Source organism: Motacilla alba, chromosome 4 (genome assembly GCF_015832195.1).
Source record: "Motacilla alba alba isolate MOTALB_02 chromosome 4, Motacilla_alba_V1.0_pri, whole genome shotgun sequence".
Taxonomy (NCBI): domain Eukaryota; kingdom Metazoa; phylum Chordata; class Aves; order Passeriformes; family Motacillidae; genus Motacilla; species Motacilla alba.
In genome coordinates, this window is record NC_052019.1 from 18,893,233 (window position 1) to 18,911,617 (window position 18,385).

The following is an 18,385-nucleotide window of genomic DNA, read 5'->3' on the forward strand; positions in this document are numbered from 1 at the left end:
ATAATTTTAGTTGAGGCTTCGCTCCGTCACTCCAAATAAATAATCACAAGAACATCCTATTGAGCAGTTTGTATTTCACAGATGGAAACTAAAGCAGTGTTCATACCAACTTTGATTATGTGCTAAAGCAATTAATGTAGCATTCCAAATCCCCGGGGCAGGGTGGGGGAAGATTTTTAAGTACTTTCCTATAGATTTTTAAAATCTCTTCTCATGGTTGCACAGAACATAATTGGAAGCTTGCTATTGATTGAGGTACATTGGTGACATGGGTGACCAATAGCTTCAGCTAACCCACAATTCCTTCTGGCTGTTTCCCATGAGAGATGAATAGAGTAACCTAACTCAGTCTAGCGAGTGATGATGAATGTTTAATCTCTGAAGGAAAAAAAAAAAATCTATAATCCTTACTGCCTTAAACATGCAGGGGAAATTCTGATCAGTATAATTTTTGGAAGTGTAATTGTAAAATGAGAGTATGTGCACTTTAGATGTTTCCTGTGTTGGCTGGTTATTCCGCTTTTTTTGCTTTTTTTTCTTGCTGAATTGGTTAAAAAAGAATGATCAGCAAACATAAGGAACAAATTGCACTTTCCTCAGCTGAAGTGTATGAAAGACCCCAGAGACTACCCAAACAAGCCTATCATGGTCCCTCAGGAACCTAGAAATTCCATTGGCCTTTTTAAGACTGTCTACTCTAGGGAACAAATCCCTGCAGCTGCTTTTAAAATTGAGGGTTAAAAGCATTTTTGTTGCTGAGAATGCACATTGAAGCACATGTAATGCTTTAATGTGCATTTTAAAGTGAAAATACAATACAAATTTTCAGAACCCTTGAAAAGAATCACAGATTTGCTTCTGTGGTTGAATGAATTCAGAAAGGTACTTTCAGGCAGGGCTGACTGACACTCTGAATATCCCTTCTAGAAAAAATTTTGCTATTTCAAGAATGTTTTCATTATGAATGAGAATGAATTTAAGACCTTCCATTTCCCTTCACTGGAAAAATAACAGTGAAAAAAAGGAAATGTTTGTTTTGGCTTTGAGGGTCATGGTGTTTTTTGTTTGTTTGTTTTTTTTTTTTTTTTTTGGTTTTTTTTTTTTTTTTTGTTTTTTTGTTTTTTTGTTTTAAAGAAATTTGTCATTTCTACACTTAAAAAAATATTCCTTGGGTTGCTAGCTATTAGAAGAATCCAAAGAACTCCCAGAATCTAAAGTAATCCCTTGTCATTGAAAAAATACTCTGAAAATGAAGACTTAGAAATGGCTTATAAAGTTTAGTTTTTTGCATAGTGTTACTTGAGGAGGAAAAAAAGTCATGTTATCATCACATTTCCTGATATTAAATATTTTTCAAAAAGGGCAATGGAGTTCTGGGAAACTATGTAGAATAGCTAAGCTATCTCTCTCTTCAGTGATGCATTTCCTCACTGAATACTTTAAGGCAAGTTTTGATTGATTTCATTTCATAGGGAAGATTTTAGTAGAATATGCTGCTGGAAGCTCTAGGACTGATTTTTTATCACCCACTCTGAAATTCACATGCATGAATATCCTATATCAACCAACTTGTCTCCCTCAACCAGTCCTTCATGGAGCCTGCTGTCTGTCTAGTCGAGCTGCACATATACAACTATTTAACTTTGATATTTTGCTGTAGATAAGAGGGAGAGCTTCTGACTGAGACAGCAATGAAGGCAAAAGGGAGAATTTTTCCTGCCTACTCCAAAATACTCCTGCAAAATAGCTCCAGAATGCTATAGGCCTTAAATGGAGAGGTGGGAAGAGCAGTGGCAGAGTCTCAGGATGTTTGGGCCACTTCAGTAGGAGTTAATAGACAAAAGACTTCAAATACAGTGACAGCAGAAGAAAATTAGTACAGAAGTATGTATTAATATCTGTCATCCTTAAAACTGTGGTACTACCGTGGGTCATACCTTGTCCATGACTATTTAGAGTCAATGAAGATATTTTCTATTCCTTCTTGTACCATGGCTTCAACAAGTGAGTGATGTTTGAGATGAACAGTGCTAAGGAGCAACTTGATCCCAAAATGACTCTTCTGTGAAACTGGGCCTGCACTCAGAAAATGCCAGACATTCTGTTTCCTGGTGTGTGCTGTAATGAGTGAGGAATGGTGAAAAGTAGGACTTGTTTGTTCTCTTTTACTTGATGTATATCCTCAAAAAATGTCAATAACACAGCTATGTGTCCTCAGCTAAGTGCCCATTCAGACATTTGAACCTTATGTATCTTTTTTATTTCTCTAGACAGCATCTCACTAGTCATGGGCGTCCTGGTTTCAGCCAGAACAGAGTTAATTTTCTTCACAGTAGCTGGTACAGTGCTCTGTGATTTGGATTTATGAGGAGAATAATGTCGATAACACACCCATATTTTAACTGTTGCTAAGTAACTTGCTCTAAATCAAGGACTTCTTGTATCTCATGTTCTGCTGGTGAGCAAGTCCACAAGAATATGGGAGGTAGCATGGCTAGGATAGCTGACCCAATCTGGCCAAGGGGATATTCCATACCATAGACTATCATGCCCAGTATAGAAACTGCTGAGAGCCACCAATCGCTGCTTAGGGACAGGCAGGGCATCAGTCAGGGGGTTGGGAGCAACTGTATGGTATATCTCTTACCCTTTCTGGGTTTTATTTCTCTGTCTCTTTTTGTTGACTCTCTTTTCATTACTGCATTTATTATTATTATTATTATTAATAATAATACTTTATTTCATCTATTAACTGTTTTTGTCCCAAAATATGGCTTTTACCTTTTTTAAAAATTTTCCTTTCTGTAACATGGAGGGGTGGAAGGGAGGAATGTAAGTGAGTGTCTGCGTGGTACTTTGTTGCTGACTGAGGTTAAACCATGACAATGAGAAAGTGATGAATTATCTCAAAGAGGTACTCATACTCCTTTTGTGAGGTTACCAAAGAGACCTTCATTTCAGTTCTCTTATGTATCCCTCTTGACTAGTACCTGTCTTTGCATAGTGTATTTTTATTGCACAGGTGCTCTGAAACACTTTGCCTATTTTGTATTCCTACCACAGCTGGCCTAAACATAGATCAACAACCTGAAATACCCCATTCAATTTTGTAAAGTAGAAGTATTCTAAGAAAAAAAAAAAATATTTTGTAGCACCTAGCTTTGAGTTCTCTTCTAGCAGAAAATGGGGAATATGACCATTATAGGTCTATTTTTGAAGCTGTAATCACAGTTAATGATGCAAATCATAACTCATTTTCACTAAATTGTGGATGTAAAGCCAGCAGGTGTAATGTATCACTACTTAGAGACTGAAGTAATACTGAGTACAGTTATCTATTCACTTAGCCATATTCTTTGTATTGTAGGAATATAAAATTTTAAATATATTCCAGATAGGACTTTGATGGTCATTGTCCACAATAACCTGCTAAATTTAGCTGTTAAAAAAACCCAAAAAAGGCATCAGGTCTAGCCAAATAATTCTGCTCCCTGCATAGTCAATGAAAGTCAAACCACAGACTCTTACCCCAGGCCTTTGGAGTGACTGTAGGGAGCCTATACAATTATTGTAGGAATCTGTCTGATTTATACGTGTTAAATATTGATAAAAACCATTTCAGCTCTATGTTGTGATGATGCAGACTTGTTTCTTTGTCTATTTCATTTGTACCTTATATACCAAGTGTCCTGGGACTCAGAGAAGGATTTCCTTCCATTTAGTAATGAATATGCTGGCCCTAAATTGTAATTTATTGTAATATTGTCTCCAGTGTGGGCTCGTCTCCTGGCCACAGGGCCTTACGAGAAGCACCTGCTCTGAAGTAGGACTTCTGTGGGCTGTCATCCCTGCAACGGCCTCTGGCATTGGTCCTTCATGAGCCTCGTTCCTTTGGGAGAGAGGCACATATGTTTGCTTCACCGCGGAGTACCTCCCCCTCCTTTGCATTTGGTGTTTCTTCTTGTTTCTCTTTCTTTTTTCCCTTCTCTCCCATTTTCTGACCTTAGGCAAAGATGTTTTTAGAGAGCTGTGATTAGCTTGGCTTGATGGGCTCAGTCGTGGCCTGTGGTGGATATGCTGTGGAATGGGCCTGATCCGGCCCTGTCTGGCATGGGGCAGGCCCTCCTCAGAAGCCACACTTGCAGGCCTCCTTGTACCAAAACCTTGCTGCCTACACCCAAGGCATTAACAAAGGGCCCAAATCAGTTGCCTGAGCAGCTGTGCCATCTGACATATCTTACGGTACCCTCTATGCCCAGATGAAGACACAACACATGGCACAGGTGAGGGTCAGGGCACTAGATGCCCATGTGGAGACAGTGGAATTACACTCGTGAAGTCCTTGAATAGATCATTTAAATATCCTTTTACTCATTTTCAGTAATCATGTGTTCCAACATTTAATTCTAAATGTTTATACATTTTTGATATTTCTAGCCTAGAAAGATTCAAAGTAATGCAAGTTTTTCACAGTATACTTATACTTTGGCTAAAGAAACTAGAAGAATACACTATACCTATTCAGCAAAGTTTGGGCTGAAAGTAGGTTACGGGTGAAATTTCTCAAAGATTGGCTCAGAACTCAGTCATTTAATATATTCATGTACGACCCTGGCACAAAAAGCAAAAATGTTTTAATGGAATTTGCAGAAGGCATAAATGTGAGAGGAACTATAAATACAAAGCAGTACTTGAATATTGTGTGGAGTTAAGAGACCTTGAGGACCAGGGTAAGAGAATTGTAATAAGATTTAATAGCACAAAATAAAAGGTCACAGAATTTGGCCTTTTCATCTTACCCATTATTACCTATCTAAAACTTAGAGGCCTACTTTAAGTTGCTCACCTGGGCTCCTTTAAATAATCATAGAGAAATGCCTCTGCAAGGACTAAAGTAGTTATTTAAGACAGGAAGGTTGTACTGGCTTTTAGAGATGCCCTTCTCACTGCACTGCTTTTGGAGGAAAACTAGATGTCTCCTTAGCCTAGATCCCCATGAATCTCAGCTTCAGATATAATGTGAATGCTTTCTAAATGCTTATTCTCCTTCAGTTGGAAAAAGAAAAATCCATTAACAAACAGCTTCAGGGAGTGCAAATATGATCCTTCGATACATCAAGCTTAATATTTCTGTGAAACAAAAGGAAATAATGAAAGTCCCTGTAAAAATTCCTTGTGGAATATCTTCTAGGACCTTCACCATTAAAGTTCAAAAAATAAAAATTAATTGTAAAGATACAAATAGTAATGAGGGAAAATAGTTTTACAAGATGAACTGACATGAATATTTTTCATATAGCAGATTGAAGACAAGAGACACTTTTTTTTTTTTTTTTCTGATCTGAACCAATATCTGCACCAAATATTCCTGTCCTGTGTGAAATAACACCCGTAACAAGTTGGGTTAAAAACCACAGAAGCTGCATTAGTGCTAGACTGTGCCTCATATAAAACATGCCACCACTTGAGGTGACTGTCTTGTTTCTGAGATAGACATGGCTGTAGCCACTGGCAGCATGTAGACACTAGTCAGTAGCAGCAATTTTCCCTATCACATGGACTACATCTCCAAATCAGAATATGCTGGGTTAGATGAGCCTTGTGAAAAGATTATTGAGGTTCTAAAAGTTTGATTGATTTTAAAAGTTATGAGACTTTTTTTTCAAAAGTATGCGAAGCCTTTTTTCCAAAATATTCCTTTATTGTCAGGCCCACCATTTGTGTATGTATTCCAGCATTTTCAGTAGACTAAAGGTGAAAATAGGACTATCAGTCCTTGAGTAGTTCTGCTTAAGCTGATCCAACCCTGCAATATGAAGTCAGCTGAAGTGCTGCACTATGGATGTGGGCACAAGTCATTGTTTTTGAAGCAGTTAAATGTTTTGGGTAGCTCAGCTTTTCTAGGTGTTATTTAAAACATTAGAATTTCCATAGTTTTGAAAATCCCCATTTTCCTTGAAAAAATGTTATATTTGCAGAATTTTCTAGTTATTCCAAAATCTTTCAGATTATTTCTGTCTGTCTAATTCACTAGAATTTTCCATCTTATGATTTCATTACAGTATTGACAATATAAGAAGTGTTACTTTGACTATTTCTTGAGAAGGGAACAATAAAATACACAGACTGTAAAAGTCCCAAGATAATGTAAATCACCTAACCTGGGAATAAAACCAGCTACGACTTGTAAGGCGTCTTCTGATTTACACTCAAATATCTGACCCATACTTAATACCAAAACACGGTTCTGGAATCTGGAAAAATAAGTGAGAGACAACATTTGTCTGGCTGACAAAACTATGTTTCTTAAAAAAAGCTCTTTAACTCAAGTTCAGCTAGCTTTGCACATTTCTACTAACCCGTGGATGACATCTGAAACCTAAAATATGATGTGAAAGTTGAAGAAGTGTTCCTAAAATAGATTTGATTTATTGCAGAGGTGGGAAATGAGCAGTGCTGCCAGCTAAAGGAAATGTTTGTTTGACTCTGTTTTGTGTAAAGATGCTACCTTGAACTTGCAGATTGAGCAGAAACAATACTGAGTCTTGGAAATATACTATTTTCATGAATGCCATCTACTGGAAATGAGCCAGTTGTATTTGCTTTCTTTGTTGTCAGCATCTCAAGACTCAGCGTGAACTTTACCATGGCAAACTTGGAGAAAGTTATTTCTAGACTGTAATGAGTACTTCTACCACATTATTAATGAAAATAATCGGTCTCAAATGTGGGTGGTATACCATTTTTCACCAAAGTAGTTTTTTAACATTAGACTGAGCATGAACACCCTTCCAACACTACTTAGAGTATGAAAGACTGAAGATACAATTGTCTCTATAACTACGAGAAAAACTCTCTCTGTATGTGTATATAGAATTTACAATTGGTGTTTGGAAAGAAATGGGACAAAATTTTCCAATATATAATAAAAGTAAATTTTACAGGGATTAAATTATCTGAAAATTTAGCCAAGAAAAATGAATAATTGTATGCAACAAAAAATTTAAAAGAAAAAGGAAACATATAATAAAAATGTAAAAATGTAAAACTTGAATTTAATTATGTTTAATTGCCTAAAATAAAATGAAAAATGAAAAAGCTAAAAATTTGTATGAATTTATGAATATAGGTTGCATGTGATTTAAAAAAAAAAACATTTTGGATTAACACAGTTTATTTTTCACTTTCACCCAGTGTTCTGTTTTCCTCTTTTCCTTTGATTTACTATCCTCCCCTCTCCTCCTTTTTATTTGTAATTTACCATTCCATATTCTTAAATTTTTCCAGTCAAGAAAGTTATTTCTTAAAATAAGCATTGTTTACCAGTTAGTATGAACATTGTCACTATTATTTTGCAACTAGTTTAACACTAATTAAAACAAAAATTATACAGTGATAAAGGAGGAGCTATTTGGTTGCATGCTTCCTAAATTTGATGTTCAGGATATTAGATAGCTAGTCTAGTTGATCGAACTTCCATAATTTATACAGTGAGATGTAGATTCCAGCCTGTACCTCTGCGGCAGGTGTTTCACACTGGGGTGAATTTCCTCCTGAAAGGCACTGTTTCTCTTTGTGGGAAGTATGTTAGGAATGTCCTCAGTGGCAGTGTTTTCTTGGATGGTGCTAAGGCTCACAGAATTTTATCTGATTATGATCTGTGGCATGGCAACCTGAAAACCTTGGGCAAGCACCCCAGCTCTCAGACAATGTGTTCCCAGGCTAAGCCTGTCTCAGAGTTAGAGCCTCTGATTGGAAAAGGTCAAGCAGGTGCAGAAATGAGCTGTATAATGTAGATTTAAGGGCCTCTGTGCCAATTTTTTGCTCTCCTGATCTGTTCCCATCACACTGAATTACTTGCCAATGCAAGCACAATATAAGATAATCATATAATTCCACATATAAAGCTTGACAGCTTTGTCTTGTTGTCTTTATAAAACTGGCATAATTATTAAACCAACTAATACTCAAATATGTTTGGCTTTAAATTTATATCAATTATGAGAATAAAAGGTGTTTCAATCATTTATTAAGAAAAATATCCTGAAGGAGAGGAACTGTGGATACCATTTGCAGTGGGATCTTAAGAACTATGAAAGAGGGGGTTACTGTTTGTTAGAAGCATTTAAATCAAGTGTATGCATGTAATTTAAGGCTTTACACACAAATAGTGCTCAAAGTGAAAAAAAAGAAAAGTTACACTATGACTTATTTTTCAGTGGAATAACATAAAAAAACCAGGGAGTGGAGAGCTCTGTTTCTCAATTCACAAGGTAGAACAGTTTCCCCAGCAATTTTAATGTATTTTGAGATATATTTTGTTAGTTTATGCTTTATCTAACTTCTAACTACTTGAGACAATCAACCATATTCCCCATTTTTAAAACCACCACAAAATATTAATTTTTGATGTCAAGATTCTAAAACCAAAGCAGGATTACTTTTTAAAAATTCTAGAGATAGATAAAGAACTAACTGAGTTGTGAAAGCAGAGAAATAGAAATATTCACCATGATTAATTATTATTCTTTCTTTCTAGAAGATGATTAGAGATCAGAGCAGGTGAAGACTAATGTTGAAAATCCCTCTACAGACTAGGAGTGGTGGCTAAAGACAGATGAACACAGTAGCTATCAAAGTTTGAAACTGGAACATCACAGCAGGTTTTTGTCTTCAGTGAGCTTGACAATTTATTTCAGACCCTTGCTTGCAAAGTTAAGATGTCAGAAAAGAAATCCAGTTTGGGGAAGCTTGTCAATGGGAGAGAAGGTTTTGTCTCTCTCCAAAGATATGCCTGCAGATCTTTCAAGGTCTTGAGGGCTACTTTTTCTTCCCACAAATCTTCAGAAGTCAACACCGAGTGAAGAGAGACCAATACTTTTCATTTGCAGCTCTCCTGACACATCATTTGTTGCTATATCATGCCATCCTTCTAAATTGCATTCTCTAACTCACTATTGTTTGACTGTGACATGAGATTACAGAAAACAGAAGCATCCATGAGGGATCAAAATGAACTATGAGGTGAAGAGTTAGGCTTGAAAATGAATGTCTCCTCTGAACTTTACTCCCTTGTTTTGTTTTATTCCTCTCCATTAATGTCCTCTGCCTTCAAGAGAAATATATAGCATCTGTTCTTCTTGAGTCCCTATCATACTGTAATAATTCCTTGATTTATTGCATGATTCCCAGTGTCCTTTCAGTTTGGAGCACATATAAAACCTTTAGAAGAAGAGGATTTGGAGATTATCTAGAAAGCTATATTTGTGTCTTTAGGATACTTCTCTAAAGCTTTGAAAGAGACTCACATTAATGCCAGATTCAGGAAGAATTTTTAGAGATTCACTCCTTGGAACAATAAGTGTACACATGCCATAGGGAACTCTCCTATCACTTGAACATGTTTGTTATACATGAGTGTAGGGCATGTAAATTCTCTGTACTGGAATAATATATTTGATTGCTTTTCTCAAGTAGATACAGTACTGAGCTAAGCAATCTAAATCTTAAAGAAGCAACAAATCATTGAGAAGGCTATATGTTTTATGAATGTTTTTGTTATGTCAGCATTTCAATCTTTCATTTTTCAGTACTACACTAATTTTTAAGAACTAAATGAAAGCTACAGACCTGACCTCTGTGGAGCTAAGGAAGAAAATTCACAGTAGAATTTGGTTATAAAAATGGTTGTGTTCCAAATAAACAGTTTTGGAAACATGCTATTTGTACTTCATATGCACCACAGGACTTGTTTGAGTTGAGGAATCCATATCCTACTACAATTTGCAAGATATGCATTTTCCTGAATGCATGGGAAACTACTTGTTTAATTCCAATACTTCAGGCAACTACTCATTTAATTCCAAGTATGAACATTAGATTGGGTATTTTCAAAGTAATTTTCTCCCCATCATGTGCCACTACTTCTACCTGCCAACATTTTATCAATATGTTTTCAATAGGAAATTCATTTCATACTTGCTGCTGGAGTTTATTCTAACAGCTGAATAGCCTGAACATGTTCAACATTATAGGTCAGAAGGTGCCACGGTGTACAGCTGAGATAAGGGAAAAAAGAAGACCTCCAAGAAAGTAAGTTTTGACTTGTTTCTTCTGGTATGTAACAGCCAGCATTTTTTCCCTATCACTGTTTCCCAAGTGTTATAATTGGAAATGTAACATTTAGCTTGATAAGGGTCTTTCTTATTTCAGTCAGAGACTCCTATTTCTGTTTAAAAGCATACTGCTAATGTATTTAATTGGAGAAATAGGAATAGTTTGCATTCTGCAAAGTGAAGAATTGCTACAAATTATTCTGGATTTTAAGCCTGTTAAGAATCGTGCTTATTTAGAGGCCATACTTGCAAAACATATTCATGTTGTTGGAATGTGCAATCAAGGAGGTAATCTTGCAATACTCACTTAATGGAAAGTCTTACCGAAATCAGTAGAAATATTTTCTAAAATATTGATGTTTTTTACACTTGGATATTACAAAAAAAAAACAACAAAAAACCACAAACAAAACACCCTTAAAAAACCCACAAAAACAAAAGCACAAATAAAAACCTGAAACCCAATGAAATTTAGAAATATTTAGAATAAGTCTATATATGCCTGTCATTACATTGATTGTAGAGTGGAAACTAAGCATGCAGTCATGTGAGGCAAAGTTATTCCTTAATAGGAAGGTAAGTTGTATTATTACTCTTTGTAGAGCACTATACTCATGAGAATAATTAATGGAATCCCTTCTGGTTATCAAAATTCTTTTTAGAATACAGAGTTTTGAATGGGCTAACATATTTGATAATGATGTTCCCAATTCTCTATATCACTTATGCAATCTTCCTAGGTCATCATTTATCGGATGATACTGGCTCTTTCAGTACTTATTTTAACTACAGTCTATTTATTCAAAATAACATTTCATTTAGCACTTGGAAAGAAGAGTTTGTTCAGTACAATAATCACTTTCAAACTTGAAGATAAACCAAATAAACACAATGCTAAGGTTTTATTATCACTGTCAAAGTAATGCATTTTCCGTATTTATTGAGTAAAAATGGGAACAGTTCACTTGGTTGGGCAAATAGCTTTGAGCTATACTGAAAGTTTCTATTGAACCGATTGAACTTTATTTACAACAGAAGAATTTGACAGCCAGCATAAAATAATATAAACTTTTAAAATTAAAAGAAAAAAAGTCTTCAAAATTTGAACATATTTTGCAATTTTGATTCCCTCTTCTTTACCTATTTCTATTTAGGTGAAAAATAGTGTGATTATCGTGTACCACCATTTTATTTCTCTTCCTCCTATGACTTCACAATTCCATGTTTATGAGAACTAAAGCACTTCAAGAAGGATGTCTTCTAGCTTTCTTTTAAATTTCCTGTGATTTGAAATAAATGTTTGATTACTTTATCACTAGAAATAATTTAGAGAACAGTTTACAGATAGTAGGAAAGGAATACTAAGTTTTATTGGCTATCTGAAGAACTCCAGAAGCCTCTATTTTTCAGAAAATGCCATTTTTTCAGTATTTATGATGCAGCACTGCTTTGGAATTCAAACTGGGAGAATTTTTTCACTTTTTTTTTTTTTTTTTTTTTTTTTTTTTTTTTTTTTTTTTTTGATTTAGACTTTTCTCTGAGGGAAATTTTGGAAAGAATGAGTTTTTTGATGAACCAGAAGCTCAAAAGTTTTTTGTTGAGTTCACAAAGCAGGGACAGAATTTAACCAGAATCCGTCACCGAGAGGATTTTCTGCACCACTGCATGCAGGTTTAGTAAAATAAGCAGATGAGGTTTCCTGCAGTGACATGGAAGGGTGACATAGGTGAAATAATGAAAGCTTCAGGATCTGGTGGTAGTAGATGATCAGTGGCATTGCTATCTAAAGACAGAGGTGTTGACTATGACCAGTGAGCTACCATGTCTCTCCAATGACAGAGAAAATCCAAGAAAGGATGATTGTTAATGGCAGTATTTGCTTCCTATGGAAGCTAGACTTTCTAAATGAGTTCCTTTTGCTCACAGCCCAAATTCCAATGTGAATACAGTCCAGTTTAAAGTATTCAAGAAACAAGAAGCTTCACTAAGGCTTTTGAGGAGTGTATTGCCATGAGACTCTCCCTGCTGAATGTCTGTTGCTAGGGGGCAAGTTTGCATGAGGAGATTGTCTTCTGCAGCTAGCTTAAAAGCAGAGGTAATATGTCCCCAAGGCAAGGTGGTTTAAGAAGAAAGGCATCAGCTAATTAAACTTAATTGGGTTAGCCAGGGTAGTCTGATTAGCATAATTAATTTAGGCCTCTGAGTAGGCTTGAGGGGTGTGTGTTTTTGTGAGGGATCCTTTGAGGGAAGTGTTTAGTACTCTAAAGTGGAAAGAGTAGTCAAATCTCTAGGTCAAGGGAGAGACACTGTAGATGAGTGGGAAAGACAATGTACAGAAATGCAGAGGATTTAGCCTGCCTAAGGGCTATGTACTCTTTTGAAACTGGCAATGGTTAAGAAATAAACCAGAGGGGCTAGTTAGAGGATTTTAATTCACCTGGAAAGCATGGGGAAGGAGCCTAGCCAGACTGTTACACTTGTGCTTGACAATACTGTGATATAAGTAAAAATGTGGTGTCTAGGGAATAGTGGATAGGATTAAAACCAGACTGTATAGTGAAGAGGTAGAATCCTCCAGTTAGGGGAAGTTAAAACGATTTCACCTTAACTGATTTGGGATCTTTCTCTACTGCGAAAAATGAATTAAGTACTGGTTTAAACTGTATTCAAGAGCTTTGTGTACTGTACTCTTAGTCATGAAAAGAATCCCTAAGAAATAAAAACTTGCAAACATAAATGATTTTAATCAAATGACAGAGTAAAACAAAAATTATGATCACTTAATAGCACTTCTTCTTTTACAAAGAAAGTGGATTTGAAAATATGTATATCCTATCTTTGCAGCACTATTTTAATGGAGTAGATGGTGTAGTTCTTTATTCCTATGCTACGTTACATATTATGCCAGTTTCCTTTGGTTTCAATTGGGTCTTATCTGAACTGTCTACACATTTCAAAGCTTAAGTTTTCTGTTTTTTTTCTTTTCTTTTCATTTTTGCTAATCATTTAATTTTCAACTTCTCTGTGAGTAATGCAGTGGTCAAATGAGCCTTTGCCATGCTCTGTTTTAATCCAATGCACACCCTGACTGCCAGGCAGACAATCTCTTCCTTCCTTCCTTCCTTTTCCTGAGAAAATGAGGTACCTCTATAGTTACACTTACTCTAGAGCTGGTTGCTACAAAGCATGGTTGAGAATCCCAGAGGGGAAAAAGAGTGTACTGCTGCCCAGCCAGTAGTTTGCCCAGGTACTTCTGTGAACTCCTTTTATTACTTGCTGATCTACAATTTAAATCACTACAGCTTCAACTCCAAGATAAAAGTGACAAATGGGTATTTATCACTGAAAAACCTTATCATAATTCCGTATACATATTTGTGGCTATAGACTACTCTTAAAAGACCAATCTGAGGACTTTTTATATGAAGGATTAGTAATTTATAATGAAGGATATTTGGCATGTAATTTTGTAAGGATTCTCCTGAGACCTTGAGAATTTTGACTAAATATGATGAAATGTTGTTTGCAATAAGGAAATGTAGTGATTAAATGTTGGGAACAAAATATGTAATTTGTCCAAATAAATTATGCAAATTGAAATATTGCTTTTTGTAACTAATGTTTGAATTGCTATTTACTTAACTTCTTTCAGAATTTTTTTAGCTGATTTTTCATTCCATCCAAACCATCACACATTCCTTGAAAAGAAGTTTCGTATCCTAAATAAAGGTATTGATATTTTACTTGATGGTTTGGAGGAGAATCTCAGTATGTGTGAAGGCAATTATAAACTCAGATGGTTATATTCTAAGATCATGTTATGTGATAACCTTTGGGAAACTTGGTTTCATTCTCACTTGAAATAGTATGAGAACAATTTTACAAGGAAAGTTTTTTTTTTTTTTTTAGTGCTAGCTGGACCTGGATGACAGACTAAAGCATGAAAATTAGAATCAAAGCAAAGCTGATGTACCAGAACTGAGACAAATAAATAAATCCCTAAGTTTTCCTTTTCTAATCTTTAAAAGGTTTATGTTTAGGTCAATTCTTGCCCAGTTCTGCTTCAGAGCCATTCAGATGAGATTTTATTAAAGGAAGAAAGGAGAAATATTGCTAAATTGCTTTGAGAAAGGTTAGCCACTCAGCATGAATAAACTAGAGTTTGCTACACCACAGATATATATGACATGTTGAAAAATGTTTTAATGAAGTAGCAAAGGTCTGCTAGAGAGTGAGTTAAAAAAGAAAAATATGGCAGTCTAGTACACTTTGAAAAGACAGAAGAATTCTTTTCTTCTTTCTCTTAGAGAAGAACTGAAACCATAGTATTCCATGTCTTTGTTTTAAACTGTGTGGAAACTCTGTATTGTTTAAAATAGGTACTCCAAATTTCAGGTTTGGCACCTGCATTATTTGAGGTATAATTGCATTTACTCTATAGAATTACAATATAAATTTGTGTTGCTGAGGCAGGATAGTGTTGTGGTTTTTTGTTTTTTTTTTTAGGTACTGTTATGCAGTCTGGTTTGTGTTCAGAAAATTTGCCATGACAGTGCTTCATAATAGAACCAATTATCAGGAATGCTGTTACACATAGCCTTCCAGACCCCAATTTAAACAGAAGCAAGTGACAATTCCTTCTGTGAAACTGTCACCATAAATCAGCCATATGTGAAGACCTACATGCTTATTGAGGATAAAACAAGAAATATGAGTTTTAAAAAAATAATTATGTATTTTTAATGTGTTCTGATTAACTTTCAGACTAAGGGGAAGAAGCACATATTAATAGCACCTGCCAAAACTGCTTTCCATGTATCTTTAGTATGTATCAGAATACTTTATTTTTTTCATATTTCATTTTAAGAGGAAAAGATCCCACTTCCAATGCTTCAAAATAGATGTTTTCTAATCTGCAGCACAATAGGGGACACTGCAACTGATCCTGCTCTTTGACATTCTTGTCCTGTATGCAATGACATACCTGTTTAATGGACATTCTCAGTTAAAATGCACAAAATTGAACAAATAGCCACTATTTTTGATACATAATCAATATATCTTTTTTTTCCTCTGAGGATTCACTTTATTAAAATGATCCAAATAGCTCAGTTCATCCTCAGACACACTTGGGTACTTTTAGATGTAATGTTTCTCAAAACCAATGCCCTTTATCATTGAACTATCTATCTCTGAACTCAAAAATCCAAACACTGGCTTAGATGTCAAATTTGGTTTTTCCCTACATTGATTGTAAGCATTTCCAAAGTATACTGTGACACACTGGAACACAGAAACTTCAGACAATATTCTCTTTCCATATGCTTGCTTTTTTATTTTGGATGTGTTTCTTTAAACATGTGATTATGTAGGTGTTTTTATACTATATTATAATTACATGCCACTTGAAGTTTTTCTTGAAGAGCAATCTAAGCAATAAGTAGTTAAGAATAGCAAACTTTTAGAAAAACACCCAGGAAATAACATAGCAACTTGGGCAACAAAAAGCAAATTAATAATTTAAGACACTTTTACTACATAATATTTCAAATATACTATATTAAAATATATAAAATTGTATTAAATTAAAAAATAATTATTTAAAGTAGAAACCTTAATGAATGTTCTCCTATGTTTCTATTTTGCCTTGACTGGTTTGCCTGCTGGAAACAGATGGGAATGGAGTGTTTGAAAGTATCTTGCCTGAAAACTTTCTAGATTTTCTTGGCCAAAACTTTAATAAAAATATTAGCTCCCTAAAGAGAACATGAAATTTTAAATAAACCAGAGTTACTAATATAAATTCCAAAATTGTTTATTTTCTTTCGCTGTTTTCTGTATGATCAGACATAGGTCAGTATTGCATTGAAAGTTCTGTGAAAGAATGGGGACATCTCAGCCTTCATCTCTCTGCTTTCATTTCAGGGAATTCAGTGAAAGGAGTAAATCTTAGCTTTCTGACTCCTAACCTGTTTTCATCCAGACATCCATACCCTGCTGCTGCAGAACTGGCAAGTATCACTCCGGATCACACAATGCTCACCTTAACATTCATTACCATGCTTGTAAGGTTTTCTTGCAATTTATTTGACAGCAAAGGAGCCATGAGATCAGCTGTAGCTGAAAGTGTGAAAAGTAAGGAAAAGGGACTGTTTTAACACTGTATTTTCCACTATTATGAGCCAGTTTTGCAGAAAAGAACTTTGTTTTGCTTGTGAATACCTTTTTTCCATGTATCCAATAAACAGATTATGAGACTGGATCTTAGGCAACAAAAATAACAAATTCTTTGGTTTCTCAGAAGAAAAATAACTATAAAAATTCACTTTGGGTCTACCTTAAAAGCAGGGGGGGAAAAAAAGTGTTTATTGGTTCTTTTACTCTAAATCTACCTTTTGTGTAGATGGTGGGGGTGGTAAGTTCAGTTCAAATGTTTGCTGCAGATATTTTGATGGTAGAAACAGAGTTCATTTGTTTTCTTGGCACTGGTAAATTAAAGCTTTATTTTTTATGTGTTTTAAATCTGAAATGTGTAATAAATATTGACTAGGTCTAGCTTTCCTAAATGTTAAGCATTGCATTTGTTTAAGGCAGAGAAATATGCCAGAAAACTCTGCTGCATTCTGCCTCGGGGAATGTGCTGGTGTTTAGTTTATGTCTCAGTTTGTGCAAATCTATAGTTTTTCATCTATACAAAACCAGTATTTGCACTTTTTTTTCTTTCACCTACTTGAAAAGAGGGATTGCTGCTGTCTAACACTGCTGTGGTGAAGAACTATCTCAGTATTTTAAAATAACATTTGCAAGCCATAAAAGGGATGGCCTGAGATATAATTATCGGATCTAATCTCTCAAGATTCCTGGGAGGTCAGATTCACACATTATTGATTTGATTGATTCTTTTCCTGAAGTTGACAATTTTACTTTCAATAAGCTCACTCTCTTTGTGGTTTTGTATTGTCATTCTAAGAAATATTGAGAATGAAGACATTATTGTCCATTTCCATTTCCTTGTTGAGAGGAGAATTAAAGAGAAAGAATGAATAAAATTTGGAAGATATTTCAGTTTTATAGAAATAAATTTTCTTTTCCATGTGGCTGTGTGCTGTTTCCCACTTGACTTTCACTCTGTTTTACTTTGGATGTGCTTTCATTTAAAAAATGGTGTAGGTATACAATAATTTTTAAAATATTTAAAAATATTTGAATAGTAAAGTGCTTATACAATAAAGGAGTTGTCTAAAGCTAATTAAAAGAAGAGAGAAACTTTTCAAAGTCTGCTATTTGGCCTTCTAGTCAGGTCCAGGTTTTTTACTTCTTTCTACTTTAAAGAACAATACTCAATTCAGAAGCTGTTCTGGAGATAATAATATAATGATTTTAAAAAATCCGGAATTTCGGAGTCTAGAGGTATGAGTTCTGCCTTTGAAATCTTCACAGATTCAAATGAATAGAGCCAGGCTTTCTTACTGTCTATGAAATAAATGAATAAAAAATGTGTTTCACTTTCTTGCCAACCCTTCATGACAATGACCATATCATTCTCCCTCCCATACATCTGACGATTTTGCATTTGTTATTTTAAAAATTAATCTTACTGACAAACCAAACATTGTTTTTGAAATTAGAAAACCATTAGAACACCATTGTGGAATATTGTATCACAGTTTGGGAATGGGCAAAGCATTCAGTGTTAGTCAGGATTCTTCAAAGACTCTGATGGAGCAGAAGTTGATCTGGTGATCCTTCTCGGGTGAGTATTGGAAAGAAAGTGCTTTTCTTCTCCTCCAGCCCATGGTTCACTCAGGTCACCATGGGCATGTTGTGAGCTGAATTCCTTCAATGCCTTGCCTTATTGAGAGTATTTCTTTTCAAAGGAGCTGCTGGGGCTTATCCAGCTGTGTTACTAGTTCTCTGATCCACACCTGTTTCTGACACCTTTGTTGTCCAGCTTGGTCTCTGAATGGCCTCTTGACTACTCTTCATTTTTATTACTATTTGAACCATTGTTTCTCCTTTTATGCCTTTAAAATTCTATGTTAGGGATAAAATCTGTTCTGTGTGGCAGAAAGCCATTGCCCTTACTGCCCTGAAGAGCAATGGGTAACACCTTGATATTTCACTTGCTAGCTGTTAACCCAGGGACAAAAAGGAGGAGACAAAGGCACCTTGGCTGGATACTGAAAGGGTGTTTGGACAAAATGGCTTCTGTGCTTGCCCTGTTCTTAAGCTTCCATGTGCCTCCACTCTGGCCACCATCAAACTCTGTC

At 35.2% G+C, this 18,385-nt stretch overlaps 1 long non-coding RNA gene across 2 annotated transcripts in view; it reads left to right on the top strand.

The window, feature by feature from the left end:
* The window catches only part of LOC119700867, a 40,548-nt gene extending 23,353 nt beyond the window's left edge, over nt 1–17,195 (top strand). For both annotated transcript variants that reach the window (XR_005256906.1, XR_005256907.1), the window contains exons 3-4: nt 10,035–10,092; nt 16,041–17,195. This is a non-coding gene — a long non-coding RNA (uncharacterized LOC119700867). The remainder of the gene's footprint in view (nt 1–10,034; nt 10,093–16,040) is intronic.
* The last annotated feature ends 1,190 nt before the right edge of the window (nt 17,196–18,385 follow it).